General features: G+C 47.4%; 2 non-coding genes across 2 annotated transcripts; both read right to left on the reverse strand.

Moving 5' to 3' along the window:
• Positions 1–2,545: 2,545 nt before the first annotated feature.
• On the reverse strand, positions 2,546–2,736 carry LOC141224925 (U2 spliceosomal RNA). Its single transcript, XR_012292256.1, has one exon. It is a non-coding gene; the product is annotated as a U2 spliceosomal RNA (small nuclear RNA).
• A 1,115-nt stretch (positions 2,737–3,851) lies between these two features.
• LOC141224926 (U2 spliceosomal RNA) lies at positions 3,852–4,042 on the reverse strand. Its single transcript, XR_012292257.1, has one exon. It is a non-coding gene; the product is annotated as a U2 spliceosomal RNA (small nuclear RNA).
• Between the last annotated feature and the right edge of the window lie 13,632 nt (positions 4,043–17,674).

Raw genomic sequence — 17,674 nt, forward strand, 5'->3', positions numbered from 1 at the left:
CCACCTGTAGCAGCGGAGACCGAAACCCCTGAGGGTCCAGCGTCCACGTCCCCTTCTGGAGAAGTGTCCATCTGTTCACCTCCTGCTGCCTCCTCCGAACCACCCTTTTTCTTTTTCTTAGGACCCACCTTTATCCACTCAGCACCCTCAGCACTAGGAGACCCAGACTGGGCATGGGCTTCTGTGTCGGCCTTTTGCCGGTCCCTTTTGACCTTACCAGTAGTTCCCTTCTGCTCCTTCTCAGCCCTCCTTTTGGACTCCCGCAGGTCCTGCAGCCAGGTTTTGGGATTTGGTATTTTACCTGTCATAGACTCTGGAGACACTTCACTATTTGGTACGCCCTTATTGTCTCCAGAGGCTCCAGGTTGTTGTTCCTCCTCCTGAGGGGTGGTCTGATCTTTTGGTCCTTGGTCGGACGTCTTGGACTTCCCCATTTGCTCATCTTCCCGAAATCTGTGAGGGCAAGAAAAATAAAAGTGACCTGGAGTCTGGCAAAAACTGCATTTCTTTTCCTTAGGGCATTCTTTTGTCTCATGTTCTTCACTAGCACAATTTCTACATGATACATGACAGTTTTCTTTTGAATGACCATAGCGCCCACAATTTCTGCAATATACTGGCATCCCAGAAAAGAAGAAATCCCCATTTGTTTGCCCAATTTTGAAACGGGCAGGGGGGAGCCGTATACCACCTGGTGTATTTGGATCTCTTGTACACTTCACAAGGAATTTCCACTTAGATGTCCATATGTTATATTCGTTTAATATCTTCCCAATACATTTAACACTTTTAAAATAAATTGCTAGAAATGACATTACTTCTGGAGCAGAAACAAAGGGCGAAAATATTTTTACAATAACCAGTCTTACCTCATCCAGGACGTGCTCAACAATTTGTATCCCTTTCAAAACAGGACTATTTTCAACTTTTTTTAACTTTTCTAGTACATCTCTAAAAATACCTTCTCCGGTGAATGTGATGTCATAGTCACCTCTTCTGGGATAATCCTGGATGGAGAGAATTTCATTCCTTTGTACGCCAAGAAGGTTCCTGAGCACGTCCTGGACTACATACCCTAATTTCCTCATATCCGAGCCACCCGCCGTGAAGTGAACTCGGATAGAGTTTTTTAGCCTCGCATAAAGAGGCACGAGGTTAGGGTCAACCTCCATGGAAAAACGCAACAAGGTTGCAAATTGCAGCCGCTTGCAATCTGCGCTCCCAGTGTTCTTGCAGCGAAAAACACCTGGAAGCTGGGGGATCGCAACTCGTTACCCTGGGACTAAGCCCTCTCCCTAATAGCAGCAAGCAGGCTAAGTCCACCAAAGTGGACGATCCTGCCAGGCCAAGGAGAGGGGTACCCGAGTGCCCTTCAACCACAATCTCCTGCAATAAAGCACTTGATCGTAGCCAAAAGGCCGAGAAGCGATAACCAGAATTGGTTTCAAACTACGGAGCCACCCAAGGATCCTGAAAAGTCCATTTGTGGAGATGAGCTCCTGGACTCCCGTTAAGAAGACATGTTGTCAACCTCTAGATCCCTTACATGCCTGCACTTTTCGGCTTGCTGCTGCTGCAATCCACGCGTTTTAGATCTGCATAACTCCACCTCTTTAAACACAGCACCTTCACCCCCTGCTGTTCCCACCCGCCTCAACACCGTTGGAAGGGAGGAGAACCAATTAAGGCGGGGGGTGGGGTGGAACGAGCAGCTGTCTACCCTTAGCAGGAGGGCTCCTGATTACATACCTCTCCTGCTGCTGCTGCTGCTGGCTGTCCAGCAGCAGACTGAAGGTGGCTGCTGCTGTGCACAGGTATATAAAGGCTCAGAGCCTATTATGACACGCGCAGCCAGCGTTCCATTGCCACATTCCATCTACTGCAGGCAGGATACCTGGCTGGCTGAATGTCGCTGAGAAGCTTACAGAGACCGCCATAAGCAACAGTTTAACAGAATGCCACAGACTAATCAACCAAACTTTTTGGGTTGGGTTCTCTTTTATAGTCTGCAGGCATTAAATGAAAGAAGTCAGTGTTCCAGCAGAGGGAGACAACGTTTCAGAAAAGGCATTGTAGCAAACCAAAAAAGAAATTTTAAGCGCAGCAGAGTAACCAGCGCACATACCTGTTAGCTCAGGTGAGTTTAAAAGGCTGCTGTTGATAACAAGGGCATTTGCTAAATAGATGGTGTGTGTGCAACAATATACTGAAAGGTCAATTATATTGTGCAGCTTATCTCACCACCTGTAGTTATTTAGGTGAAAGCTCCAAAATGCTTGCCTAATATGTCTGTTTATCCAAAAGGAAGTAAAAAGGGAGAGCTAGAAAGATAGCATTGCATCACATTACATGGCAATGCAATGCACAGTTGCTGAAGTTGAACCAAAATGAGCTTGTAATCTGGCTTCTGCAACTTTGAACATGAAAAATCTAATGAGGAGAAGAAAAGCAAAGCCAAAGAGTCCATCCCAAAATCCGACAAACAAGCAAAATGAACAAAAAACATTGAATTCAATTCTTTCTGATTTTAGAAACTGCATTAAAGAAGGGGTGCACCGGTCCTGGAGATACTGCAATACCAGGTCAATGCGTGGAGTGGACAGAGCAAGCTCTTTTTCCATCTCCCTGTTCTAAAAATCCATTTAATATATGGTCCCCAGATAGGGGACGTATCAGATATTAAACTGATAAGAACAGATACTACACTTGATCTTAGCCAAAAGGCCGAGAAGCGATAACCAGAATTGGTTTCAAACTACGGAGCCACCCAAGGATCCTGAAAAGTCCATTTGTGGAGATGAGCTCCTGGACTCCCGTTAAGAAGACATGTTGTCAACCTCTAGATCCCTTACATGCCTGCACTTTTCGGCTTGCTGCTGCTGCAATCCACGCGTTTTAGATCTGCATAACTCCACCTCTTTAAACACAGCACCTTCACCCCGTGCTGTTCCCACCCGCCTCAACACCGTTGGAAGGGAGGAGAACCAATTAAGGCGGGGGGTGGGGTGGAACGAGTAGCTGTCTACCCTTAGCAGGAGGGCTCCTGATTACATACCTCTCCTGCTGCTGCTGCTGCTGGCTGTCCAGCAGCAGACTGAAGGTGGCTGCTGCTGTGCACAGGTATATAAAGGCTCAGAGCCTATTATGACACGCGCAGCCAGCGTTCCATTGCCACATTCCATCTACTGCAGGCAGGATACCTGGCTGGCTGAATGTCGCTGAGAAGCTCACAGAGACCGCCATAAGCAACAGTTTAACAGAATGCCACAGACTAATCAACCAAACTTTTTGGGTTGGGTTCTCTTTTATAGTCTGCAGGCATTAAATGAAAAAAGTCAGTGTTCCAGCAGAGGGAGACAACGTTTCAGAAAAGGCATTGTAGCAAACCAAAAAAGAAATTTTAAGCGCAGCAGAGTAACCAGCGCACATACCTGTTAGCTCAGGTGAGTTTAAAAGGCTGCTGTTGATAACAAGGGCATTTGCTAAATAGATGGTGTGTGTGCAACAATATACTGAAAGGTCAATTATATTGTGCAGCTTATCTCACCACCTGTAGTTATTTAGGTGAAAGCTCCAAAATGCTTGCCTAATATGTCTGTTTATCCAAAATGAAGTAAAAAGGGAGAGCTAGAAAGATAGCATTGCATCACATTACATGGCAATGCAATGCACAGTTGCTGAAGTTGAACCAAAATGAGCTTGTAATCTGGCTTCTGCAACTTTGAACATGAAAAATCCAATGAGGAGAAGAAAAGCAAAGCCAAAGAGTCCATCCCAAAATCCGACAAACAAGCAAAATGAACAAAAAACATTGAATTCAATTCTTTCTGATTTTAGAAACTGCATTAAAGAAGGGGTGCACCGGTCCTGGAGATACTGCAATACCAGGTCAATGCGTGGAGTGGACAGAGCAAGCTCTTTTTCCATCTCCCTGTTCTAAAAATCCATTTAATATATGGTCCCCAGATAGGGGACGTATCAGATATTAAACTGATAAGAACAGATACTACACTTGATCTTAGCCAAAAGGCCGAGAAGCGATAACCAGAATTGGTTTCAAACTACGGAGCCACCCAAGGATCCTGAAAAGTCCATTTGTGGAGATGAGCTCCTGGACTCCCGTTAAGAAGACATGTTGTCAACCTCTAGATCCCTTACATGCCTGCACTTTTCGGCTTGCTGCTGCTGCAATCCACGCGTTTTAGATCTGCATAACTCCACCTCTTTAAACACAGCACCTTCACCCCCTGCTGTTCCCACCCGCCTCAACACCGTTGGAAGGGAGGAGAACCAATTAAGGCGGGGGGTGGGGTGGAACGAGCAGCTGTCTACCCTTAGCAGGAGGGCTCCTGATTACATACCTCTCCTGCTGCTGCTGCTGCTGGCTGTCCAGCAGCAGACTGAAGGTGGCTGCTGCTGTGCACAGGTATATAAAGGCTCAGAGCCTATTATGACACGCGCAGCCAGCGTTCCATTGCCACATTCCATCTACTGCAGGCAGGATACCTGGCTGGCTGAATGTCGCTGAGAAGCTCACAGAGACCGCCATAAGCAACAGTTTAACAGAATGCCACAGACTAATCAACCAAACTTTTTGGGTTGGGTTCTCTTTTATAGTCTGCAGGCATTAAATGAAAGAAGTCAGTGTTCCAGCAGAGGGAGACAACGTTTCAGAAAAGGCATTGTAGCAAACCAAAAAAGAAATTTTAAGCGCAGCAGAGTAACCAGCGCACATACCTGTTAGCTCAGGTGAGTTTAAAAGGCTGCTGTTGATAACAAGGGCATTTGCTAAATAGATGGTGTGTGTGCAACAATATACTGAAAGGTCAATTATATTGTGCAGCTTATCTCACCACCTGTAGTTATTTAGGTGAAAGCTCCAAAATGCTTGCCTAATATGTCTGTTTATCCAAAAGGAAGTAAAAAGGGAGAGCTAGAAAGATAGCATTGCATCACATTACATGGCAATGCAATGCACAGTTGCTGAAGTTGAACCAAAATGAGCTTGTAATCTGGCTTCTGCAACTTTGAACATGAAAAATCCAATGAGGAGAAGAAAAGCAAAGCCAAAGAGTCCATCCCAAAATCCGACAAACAAGCAAAATGAACAAAAAACATTGAATTCAATTCTTTCTGATTTTAGAAACTGCATTAAAGAAGGGCCTGTGGAACCTCTCTGTAAGCAAATAGCAGGTGTGGGAGGTAACACTCCCAGTCGCGACCCTGGGTTTCAACCAGCATTTTTAACATCTGTTTGAGGGTACCGTTGAATCGCTCACACAAACCATTGGTCTGTGGGTGATACGCGCTCGATACCAAATGCTGCTCCTGCATTTTCTTACATAGGGCCTCCATTAAGTGTGACATGAACTGGGTCCCCTGGTTGGTAAGCATCTCCCTGGGAAATCCTACTCGCGAAAAGATGGCCAAGAGGGCATCCGCCACCTTATCCACCCTAATTGAGGAAAGGGCTACTGCCTCCGGATACCGGGTAGCATAGTCTACCACGGTAAGGATGAAACATTTTCCAGAGCTGCTGGGTATGGCCAGTGGTCCCACAATGTCCACAGCAATCCTCTGGAAAGGCTCCTCTATCACTGGCAAGGAGATCAGGGGGGCTTTGGGGGCCGGCCCTGACTTTCCCACTCTTTGACATGTGGTACAGGAGCGACAGTAGTTCACCACATCTGTCCTCATTTTGGGCCAATAAAAGTGATGAGACAGCCGGGCCTTGGTTTTGCTGACCCCCAAGTGTCCAGCGAGTAGAATTTCATGGGCGATCCGCAACAACTCATCCCTGAATTGGTAGGGGACGACCAGGTGTCTTTCCCTCAGCCACTCCTGTTGGGGTGTACAGGGAACTGTCTACCGGTACAACCTCCCTTGGTCCCAGAATACCCTCTCCTTATCCGACTCGGAGGTGGGTTCCTCAGCGAGGCTCCTTAACGTCTCCAGGCTAGCATCTGAGTGCAGAGCTGCCTGAAACTCCTGGCTGGAGGAAACCAGAAATGAGGTTAAGGCCACATCCTCACTGGGACCCTCTGGGACCGGCCCTGGGTCCATACATGATCCTGTTATTCCTCTGCTCGAGAAGGGTCCAGAAGGCAGGGCGTTACTTGCATTCTGGGCACTCTGACTGCAGGTAACAGCGGCTATATAGGCCGTCTCCCCGGGGAATAACACCGTCTCATTAGCCTGCGAGGCCATGAGAACTACTTCTCCATCATCCTCCATTACCTCAGGCACAGTGCTACGTATGGGGCAGCGACTATCAGCCAGGTCACCTTCTGTTGTGACTAGTGTTGAGCCACCCCCGTAGTGTTCGAGTTCGGTTCGGTTCGTCGAACACCCGTGTGTTCGCCGAACTGTTCGTCGAACTGTTCGTCGAACACCTTCGAACACCGTTAAAACCAATGGCAGGCAAACAAAAACACATAGAAACACATAGAAAACACCTTCAAAGGTGTCCAAAAGCTGACAAACTGCTCAGAAGACACAACTAACACATGGAAAAGTGACAAGTACATATAGTCATGCGAAAAGAAAAGAGGTGGAGGAGTAAAAGGAGGGGGAGACACAGATATAGGCATGTCATGCCCTTCTAAAATCCAAAAAGTGAGAAGCCGAGACGGCCAGTCCGCTCCTGCCCGTGCCACCTCCGTGTCGCCGGGTTTGTGCCAGAGCCGCGGTGAACCCTGACGGCCAGCCCCCCTCTCCCAATACTGGTGCCTGTCCGCTGGTGGGTCGAGAGAGCCCCCCTGTGGTGGAGGCAGCTCTAAGCTTTTTAATTTAAATTGTCCCTCTAATTTGAATGAATACACTTTAAATCCATTTACAAGGATCTATTGGAGGGCAAGTCTCATGCCAGCAGCCGCGTAATTCCAGCTCCAGTAGCGTCCACTAAAGCTGCTGCAGTTAAAAAGCTTTTATAAGGATCGAGCTCGGCTGTCCACCGCAAGGCATCCTAGTGCCAGTCCCAGCCCCTATGCCTTGGGGTGCCTCCTGATGCTCTTCACTGAGTATCCCGTGGTCCCAAAGCATTTCCTTTGAAAAAATTAAGTGTCCAAACTACAGGTGGTGTAGCTTGCTTAACAGCCGGGATAATCCGCTGACTAGCAGACACTGCTACTAGGCACAAAGTATTTCCTGGGCTAGATGCAGTTAAAAATTTGTAAGTAGATACTCTCGTTGGATGCTGAGAAAGCATTCCATAGAGTCTCCTGGCACGCCATATATGATTCTCTTAAAAAGCTTGGGGTAGGGGTCTAGGGGACCCTTTTATAGCCAAAATCACGGCCCTGTATCACAATACGTCACCTAGGCTGAAGATAAATGGAACTGTAGCACCGAGGGCTCGGTTGCTACAGACGTATTGCACCTCACCCAGAGGTGTGATATCTCACTCTCAGATAAGGATGGAGTGTGGATCAGGACCCGACACCTGCATGCATTACACCACATTGCCGTGGGGCAGGGCGACCAATATGCCCCTGAGATGGGCACGACAGTCCCTGTCCCTGGCTGGAGTGGGGGGAGGGAACACTGAGGAAGGGGAACCCTGCAGTGCAGGAGCAGGGAGGAAGCAGTTCCTGGGTGCATTGAGAAGGGAGTATAAAAGGTGGGCACCATCTTAGTTCAGTGCAGAGAAGTCTGAGCAGAAGTGGCAGGGAGCAGGGGCTCTGCATGAGCTCTGCTCCGGAGGCGGGCCTAGTAACAGAGGCCCAGGCCTGCAAGAGGGAGAAGGAAGGAAGAGGAGCGGAGAAGGCTCCAGGAACGAGGAATGAAGGGATCCCAGGGGTGCGGACGGGCGAGTCGCCACCGCACGCCCGAATCCACCTGCGTGGAGGGGTCAGGCCAAAGGGGGAGACCGGTCCCCGAACTAGTGGAGGCAGGAAAGACCCTCAGCTAGAAACCGGAGGCTCTGACATTTTATGTGGCGCAGCCCCTTGCTCCACCCGCTAGGAAGGCACCACATAGGGTCAGGGAAACTGGCGCCAAGTTTACCAAGAGGAGGCCCGAGGCAGCCGGACAGAAGTGTTGGTAAGAAAGGCCAGACAAAGGACACACAAAGGGGGTCCTGTGAAGCGCTCCAAAGTTATCTGGGAGTTGTCTGAGCCCCTCACCTGGTGAGCACAGTACGACGTGGGCAGCCGTTACCTGCAGACGTGGTCTGGATAATAAGAACTGTGAGTAAAGGCCCTGAACTGCATCACTGACTCCGTGTCGTTACTGCTGCTGCCCTGCACCATCACCCCCATCCTCCGCATACACTGCCCTGAGGCTATACTCCTACCGTGGGGAGTTATGCTACGCTCTGCTGCACCCACAACACCAGCCTTAGCGGTCTGCCCTGTAGCGGCGGTTCACTCTGACCGCAATCCACGGGTGGCGTAGTCGGACATTTAAACATCAAAACCACATAAATAGTTCCGCCACTGGTTTGACCGCCCTGAGCCACGGAACCGGATCGCTGCCACGAAGACTACAACCACCAGCATCCACCAAAAAGGGTCCGGCTCCGGGTGTCCCAAGGCCCAGGGGGTGCGTCAGAACATTTTCATCACCTTTCACAATCACCAATGGGACAAGGCAGGGATGTCCTCTGTCCCCTCTCTTATACATCCTAGTGACGGAGCACCTGCTCTCATCAATTCGCCATAACCCCAATATTAGGTGGATTGAGGTGGGAGGCACCGAGTACAAGTGCTCTCTATTTGCTGATGATGTCCTAGTATATATCACTCAATCACATATATCCATCCCTGCTGTTATGGCTGAAATAGATCACTTTGTTACATGGTAAAATTTTAAAATCAATGCAGCGAAGTCTGAGGCCCTCGATGTCTCCCTCCCTAAATCCATATAGGATTCCATCCAGTCCAACTTTCCCTTTGCCTGGCCCTCACAGGGTATCAAATACTTAGGAATTCCTATTCATAGAGACCTCTCCCATCTATGTTATCTTAATTTTGGGCCCTTTATTGAACAATTCCATACAGACCACGGTTGGCAAGTTAGAACTGTAAGATTCACTACGTGAACCACTGGTGTTTTGTGGAAAAGCACATGTACACCGCGTTCCAAATTATTATGCAAAAAGTGTTTAGGAGCGATAAGGGAAGAATTTGTTTGTTTGTCAGTTAAACTCATTGATGGTGATGTGTGTCAGGGCTCTTTATATCACTGTAAGCAATTGCAGACACCTGTGCTAATTAGTTTGGCAGGTGTGTCCAATGAAAGGCAAGACTACTTAAGAAGGCTCTCTCACATTATTAAGCAGCCTACATTTTCTGCCAAAATGGGAAAGAAAAAGGATGTGTCGGCTGCTGAGAAGCAACAAATTGTGGAGTGTTTAGGTCAAGGCATGACTACAATCAACATTGTGCGATGATCAGGATGAAGTGTCTTGGCAATCAAGAAGTATGTAGCTGATTCACAGTACACACGTGTGCGTGCTGATAAGGGCAAATTGAGGACTCTTTCCTACAGGCAATTACGTCAGGTTGAAAGAGCAGCGGCAAAAAAGCCTTGTCATAGCAGCAGACAAGTTTTTGAAGCTGCTTGTGCCTCCAACGTCCCCCGAACAACAAGATGCAGGGTCCTTCAGAGGTTTGCAGCTGTGCATACGCCATCCTGTCGACCTCCTCTATCCACTTCACACAAGCAGAAACGGCTCCAGTGGGCCAAACATTACATGAAGACTGATTTCAAAACTGTTTTGTTCACGGATGAGTGCCGTGCAGCGCTCGATGGTCCAGATGAATGGAGTGGAGGATGGCTGGTTGATGGACACCCCACGCAAACACGGCTACAGCGCCAACAAGGAGGAGGTGGAGTAATGTTTTGGGCTGGAATCATGGGGAGAGAGATTGTCGGCCCCTTTAGGATCCCTGAAGGCGCTAAAGATGAACTCCATAATGTATGTGGATTTTCTCAAACAGCACTTCCTGCCATGGTTCAAGAAGAAGAACCGTGTATTTCACAGCAAGATCATTTTTCTGCATGATAATGCACCATCTCATGCTGCACATAAAACATCTGCATCTCTGGCTGATATGGGCATAAAAGGGGACAAACTTATGGTGTGACCCCCATGCTCCCCTGACCTCTACCCCATTCAGAACCTTTGGAGCATCATTAAAAGGAGTGTCTATGATGGCGGGAGGCAGTTCACATCTAAGCAACAGCTCTGGGAGGGTATTCTGTCCTCATGCAAAACAATTGAAGCAGAAACCATCCAAAACCTGACAAATTCAATGGACGAGAGAGTTCAGAAGCTCCTTTCGAACAAGGGGTCCTATGTGAAAATGTAACATCACCTAGAATAAAGTTTTGAGTTGAAAACTGTTTGATTTCAGTTTCTAACAACCTGCTAATGCTTATAATTTCAAAAATGACCATTTTTTTGGTCTTTATTAAAATGAAAAGGTTGATCGAAAAGTTTGGGGGATCTAAGAGTGTGGCAACCCAGTAGCCATGATTACTTCGAATTCTGACAATATGAGGGTCATGCTGCAGGTAGTGCAGCAAGAAGGCACTTATGTGTCTTGCGCATCTCGGAGCCCCAAAATTATTTTCCGGGCTAGATGCAGCTAAAAATTATTTTTAATTTTAAATCTGGTGAAGCTTATTATAGATGGCCTAATAGGATCAGTGCTGCACACTGCTACAAAGCCCAAATTATTTTCCAGTCAAGATACAGATAAACATGATTAGTAATTTGAAAGCTTAAAACGGTTGGTAGGGTGATTTTAACCAATCATCAAGCTTTTACTCTCCCCAGGATGACACAGGGGTAGAAAAGTCGTTTCGGATCCATGATTTGTTCATCTTTATGAACGTGAGTCTGTCTACATTATCAGTGGAGAGCCGCGTGCGCTTATCTGTCAGCACACCACCAGCAGCGCTGAACACACGTTCAGACAGAACGCTGGCTGCGGGGCATGACAAGATCTCCAAGGCGTAAGTGGCTAGCTCCGGCCATTTATCCAGATTGGAAGCCCAAAAAGAGCAAGGGTCCAGTGACACAGTCGTGGCTTCAATGTTTACTTGGAGATACTCCTGTACCATCGTCTCTAGGCGTTGACTATGTGTCAGACTTCTTGTCTCCTGTGGCCTTGCAAAGGATGGGCTAAAAAAGTGGTGAAATGATTCCGCAAAATTGATGTTACCAGCAGATACTGTGGTTCTGTTACGGTTTGAGTGCTGAACACTTGACGGTCCCACGGTTGGCAAGTTGGAACTGTGAGATTCACTACGTGCACCACTGGTATTTTGTGGAAAAGCACATGTAAGATTCTGCAACAGTCTCTGCTGATACTCCTGCATGCGTGCATCCCTTTCTATGGCAGGAATAATTTCTGCAAAATTACTTTTGTACCGGGGATCTAACAGTGTGGCAACCCAGTAGTCAGGATTATTTCTAATTCTCACAATTCGAGGGTCATGTTGCAGGTAGTGCAGCAAGAAGGCACTCATGTGTGTTGCGCATCCAGGAGCACCAAGTCCCTGTTGTGTTGGTGGCGAGGTAACAATCATGCTTCCTTCCTCTGTCCTCTCCCCCCAACCTCGCACAACAGAAATGTGATCAAGGTCTCCCTCATCTGATGAGTCTTCCATCAGTTCGTCCTCCACTTCTTCCTGGGCTCCTGCACCTTCCTCACTAGTTTGGCTGCTACCATGCGCCCTGGTAAAATCATCTCCCCCACCCTCACATGCCTGCCGCCTTGGTGCTGCCGACCGTCTGGACCTTGCAGATGTTAGCCCTTCCGCATACAACTCCTCCTCCTCTACTTCCTCCACCTCCTCTTGTGCCACCACCTGACTCCGAATTCTGTTTAACATGTGCTCCAGCATGTAAATCACCGGAATAGTCATGCTGATAATGGCATCGTCAGCACTAAACATCTTCGTCGCCATTTCAAAACTGTGCAGAAGGGTGCATAGGTCCCTGATCTGAGACTACTCCTCCAGCGTGATTTGCCCCACCTCTGAATCTCGTTGGCCCAGGCTATACGTCAGAACGTATTGCACCAGGGCTTGTCGGTGCTGCCACAGTCGCTGCAACATGTGCAGAGTTGAATTCCACCGGGTAGGCACATCGCATTTTAGCCGGTGAAGTGGCAGGCCCAACGACTTCTGTAGAGATGTAAGTCGCTGAGCTGCGGGATGTGAACGGCGGAAGTGAGCACACAGCGACCGTGCCCTCTGCAGAAGGCCATCTAGTCTGGGATAGTGGGCTAAAAATTGCTGGACAACCAGGTTCAACACGTGAGCCATACAAGGCACGTGTGTGACATTGCCCCGGCGAAGGGCCGCACCCAGGTTTGCAGCATTGTCGCACACGGCCTTCCCTGGTTTCAGGTCCAGTGGAGACAACCATTCATGAAATTGGTTCTCCAGAGCTGACCACAACTCCTCAGCTGTGTGACTCACATTTCCCAGACATTTCAATGTAAAAACGTTGAGCCCTACTGCCAGCATAGTAAGGAGGTGTGCAGGATCCCTTCTGCGCAGTTAGAAAGCTTGTGGCATGACCAGACAGGCTTTGGGTGCAGGTGGAAGACCGAGAGGAGGTTGAGGAGGCAGAAGCAGTGGAGGAACTTTGACATAAAGAGGATTGACGCACAACTCGTGGGGACGGCAAGACTTGGACAGCAGCCCCTTGTCCTGCTATCACCATAGTTACCCAGTGCCCAGTCAGCGACATGTAACGCCCCTGTCCATGCCTACTCGTCCAAGTGTCTGTGGTGAAATGCACCCTGTCACACACAGAGTTTCTCAAAGAAGCGGTGATGTTGTGTGCGACATGCTGGTGGAGCGCAGGCACACCTTTCTTTGAGAAGTAGTGCCGACTGGGCATCTGGTACTGGGGCACTGCGACGGACATAAGGTCTCGAAAATCCTCTGTGTCCACCAGGCGGAAAGGCAGCATTTCTGTAGCCAAGAGCTTGCAGATGGTGAAATTCAACCTCTTAGCTTTCTCATGGCTAGGAGGAAATGGTCTTTTACTTGTCCACATCTGAGGGACCGAGGGCTGGCTATTGTGCTTAGACGGGGTTGATAAGGGTGTCCCCGGCAAACTGCCGGTCTGTGAGGAAGATGCAGGCGGACATGTTAGGTTGCCTTGATCCAAAGGTGGTGCTATCGATGTCGGACAGCGCTCAAGACCAGCTGGTGTTACCACCTCCAAAGAAAATGATGACCTGCCAATCACGCTGGCTGTTGCGGGTAAAGAGGTGGCAGGTCTGCGCCCCAAAACAGGTGTGACTGCTGTCCCCCCAGTCACAGAGGATGAAGAGGCCGCGGATGCACAAGATATGGCAGACGGTGGTTGGCCCGGCCGGCTAGGCCGCATTGTAGCACACTGAGCTTCCCACTGCAACTTATGCTTCATGTCCATGTGCCGGTTCATGCATGAAGTACTCAAACTATGTATTTTTTGGCCTCTACTTAGCTTTTGCTGACAAATGTTACAGATAACACGAGTTGGGTCATCTTTATCGATCTGAAAAAATGCCCAGGCTATGCAAGGCTTAGCACCCATGCGACCTGAAGAGCCACCACGACTTGTGGTGAGAGGCAGAGTTGTGTTTGAGGATGCAGTTATTGACGTGCTTCCAGTACTACGTCTCTGTCCAGGAAGGCGCAACCTGACCTCGTCGTCACTAGCATCTTCCTCCACCTCCTCTGCTGACCTCATCTCTTGGCTGACTGTGGGTTGACAGTAAGTGGGATCTCCGACCTCATCATCATCACCCTGTGCGTTATCACACCCGTCGTCCTCAGAGCCAACCTGTTCCTGCCCTGACAAAAAACTAAAGTTGTCGCTCCAATCAGGTATTTGAGTCTTATCATCGTCTTCCTCATTGTCTCCACCAACAGGAGTTACAGTTTGGGAATGAGGGTCTACATTATGGTCAGAACCTTCTGCGTCTGGTCCTGGATCCGACTCATAAAGATTCTGGGCATCAGTGCAGATCATTTCCTCGTCTGGATTCACAGAAGCGCTGGAGTCGACCTCTGATTCCCAGGCTATAGTATGAGTAAACAGCTCTGCAGACTCAACCATCTGTTCTACCTCATACTCAGACGGGCAGCTGGAGATTTGGGAGCTGTGAGGAAGCAAGTGCGATTTGGGTGACACCTTTGAGGACTGGAGTATTTGTGATGTTGAAGTTGATGTGGAGGAGAGCCCACTTAAAGGAGCACTTGATATCCGTTGAAGCACCTGCTGTTTTTGTGCCTCATCTGGAATTTGTAGCGATTGGCGTGGCCGTAAGAAAGGGATCTTATCACATTGTCCGCTAAAAGAAGTAGACATTTTAGTTTGGCTGGAAGATGGTCTTTCTTCTGCACCTACCCCACGGACACAACCTTTTTTCCCCTTCCCAATACGCCTATTCCCCTTTCCACCAGCAGCAGGCCTTTTTCCACTCATTTTGGTGGTTAACTAATTCACAACTCTGGAGTTGTTTGCACAAAAAAACAATGGATGGTAACCGAGCAGAGCTGAGTGGCCAAACTGTGGTATTAGGCCAAAACTATTGGCTGGGTTAGATGCTGAAAAAAATTATTTTTAATTTGCAACCTGATGGAGGTCAGTATAGATGGACTAATAGACCAAGTCCCACACACCGCTAGAAGCCCAAATATTTTTTCAGAGCTAGATGCAGAAATTTTTTTTATTCAATTTGCAACCTGATGGAGGTCAGTATAGATGGACTAATAGACCAAGTCCCACACACTGCTAGAAGCCCAAATATTTTTTCAGAGCTAGATGCAGAAAAAAATTATTTTTAATTTGCAACCTGATGGAGGTCAGTATAGATGGACTAATAGACCAAGTCCCACACACCGCTAGAAGCCCAAATATTTTTCAGAGCTAGATGCAGAAAAAAATTATATTCAATTTGCAACCTGCTGGAGGTCAGTATAGAAGGACTAATAGAACAAGTCCCACACACTGCTAGAAGCCCAAATATTTTTTCAGAGCTAAATGAAGAAAAAAATTATTTTTAATTTGCAACCTGATGGAGGTCAGTATAGATGGACTAATAGACCAAGTCCCACACACTGCTAGAAGCCCAAATAGTTTTTCAGAGCTAGATGCAGAAAAAAATTATTTTTAATTTGCAACCTGATGGAGGTCAGTATAGATGGACTAATAGAACAAGTCCCACACGCTGCTAGAAGCCCAAATATTTTTTCAGAGATAAATGAAGAAAAAAATTATTTTTAATTTGCAACCTGATGGAGGTCAGTATAGATGGACTAATAGACCAAGTCCCACACACTGCTAGAAGCCCAAATATTTTTTCAGAGCTAGATGCAGAAAAAAATTATTTTTAATTTGCAACCTGATGGAGGTCAGTATAGATGGACTAATAGACCAAGTCCCACACACTGCTAGAAGCCCAAATATTTTTTCAGAGCTAGATGCAGAAAAAAATTATTTTTAATTTGCAACCTGATGGAGGTCAGTATAGATGGACTAATAGAACAAGTCCCACACGCTGCTAGAAGCCCAAATATTTTTTCAGAGATAAATGAAGAAAAAAATTATTTTTAATTTGCAACCTGATGGAGGTCAGTATAGATGGACTAATAGACCAAGTCCCACACACTGCTAGAAGCCCAAATATTTTTTCAGAGCTAGATGCAGAAAAAATTATTTTTAATTTGCAACCTGATGGAGGTCAGTATAGATGGACTAATAGAATGATGCTATGCCCAAAAGATTTTACTTCACTAGGTGCAGTAAAAAAATTGGTATTCTATACACAGGTGGTATATCTTGCAACACAGATAGGCTACTCCACTGACTAACACACTCTGCAATAGGCCAAAAAGGATTAGCTTTGCTAGATTCAGCCAAATGCTGTGAAAAAAACTTGCACAGCACTGGCACAGACCTGCCTGGCAAAAACTGATAGGAACTGATGTAACCTAGTCCTGAAAAGGACTCCAATTACAATTAGTCTTTACTCCCACAATCTATCTATTTAAGAGCACAGACCTGCTTGATAAAAGTCGTAGGAAATGCTGTAACCTAGTCCTTAAAAGGACTGCAATCACAACTATTCCCTACTCCCAAGCTATCTGTATATTTGTGCGAAAATTGGCTTGAAATTAACAAGGTATAGCGCACACAGCAACAGCGGTGCCGTCTAACACGCAGCTGCAGCAGTGAGAAAATGGTGGCGACGGGGAAAATGGCTTGGTCTTATAGGGCAAGGACATGTGACATACACTGCCAATCACACATGCCCTTGCTTGTGTGAAAAAAAGCACTTCGCTCCGTGTGTGCGCTGCTGATAGGCTGACAGATTGCACCTCCCCACTGCAAATGCGGGAAAGAGAAAAAAAAATGGAGATCTTCATTGTTCCTGCAGAGATCCATCCCCTGCCCCTCCCCCCGCACCGCTGTACACTCAAACTGCATATTAACATTAATTTTCATCATTACTGAGAAAAAATCCAGTTATGATTTTGGTGCACGAACAGTTATCGAACATAACCTCGAACAGCCGAATTTTTCTCAAATTGTTCGTGTTCGCCGAACGGCTCGAACACCGCCCAAAACAGCTCGAATTTGAGATTGGCGAACAGTTCGAGTAGAACAACGCTCATCTCTAGTTGTGACACTGGTCACTGGCACAGCACCACCTGCTTCATGGTCTTCGTGCCTCTCCCCATTACCCTTGGCACTGACATTTGCTCCTGCTAGGGGATCCTCAGCAACATCACCCCGCAGAGTGACATCGCTGAGTTCTCCTGCACCTTCCAATACAACATTATTAGTGTTGAGCGAACATGCTCGACACTGCTCGGTACTCGCCCGAGCATCACGCTACTCGGGATGTTCGGCGAGCTCCGAGCATTTCCGGGTTACTCGGGCGGGAGCTCGGGTCTCCGCCCTACATGTTTGGCGCTCTTTACAGAGCCAATGAACATGCAGGGATTGCCAGCCAGTCACTGTAATGCCGCAGCCATGTTGTTTGTGGGCATTACAGTGATTGGCTGGCCGCACAGCGTCACCTTGAGTATTTAAAACCGGGCGCCGCCATCTTGGACACAGTCGCTCCGGATCAGACAGTGTAGGGACAGCGCTGCTGATTTAGGGAGAGATATATGCTGCAAAATAGTTAGTGTAGGGTCTGTAAAGGCTGCCAGATCAAACAAACAGTCCTTCTCAGGACTAATATCCATCCCAGGTATATCAGGCAGGCAGGCAGGCTGTATAGGAGACGCAGTGGTTATACCAGCAAACGCTGCATTACAGTCCTGTGTGCTGCTCCTGTTGCTGAAATTGCTGGACTTAGCTCCAGGTCCCGGGGGCCAGGAAAAATCCTTTTTTTTATCTAAATCCTCTTTTTTTTTCCCTCCTTCATAATGTACAAATACCCATCTTATTAACCTTTTGGTGTCCCCCCCCCCCCAAAAAAAAAAAGTGTGCCTCTGATTTTTCAGACACAAATATATCTGTTGAAAATAGTCTGGTGTAGGCCAGAGAAATAGAAGTGTGGTTTTGCAGTTCTATGGGCCATTTGTATCTAAAAAAAACAGTTTGAGTGTGTCGCTCACTGTTCAGCCGCAAATATATATATTTAAAAAAGTCTGGTATACACCAGTAAATTATTACTGTGGTTTTGATGTTCCACAGTAAAACATC

Source organism: Phyllobates terribilis, unplaced genomic scaffold, assembly GCF_046119375.1.
Source record: "Phyllobates terribilis strain yellow unplaced genomic scaffold, ASM4611937v1 Scaffold_393__1_contigs__length_1774422, whole genome shotgun sequence".
NCBI lineage: Eukaryota > Metazoa > Chordata > Amphibia > Anura > Dendrobatidae > Phyllobates > Phyllobates terribilis.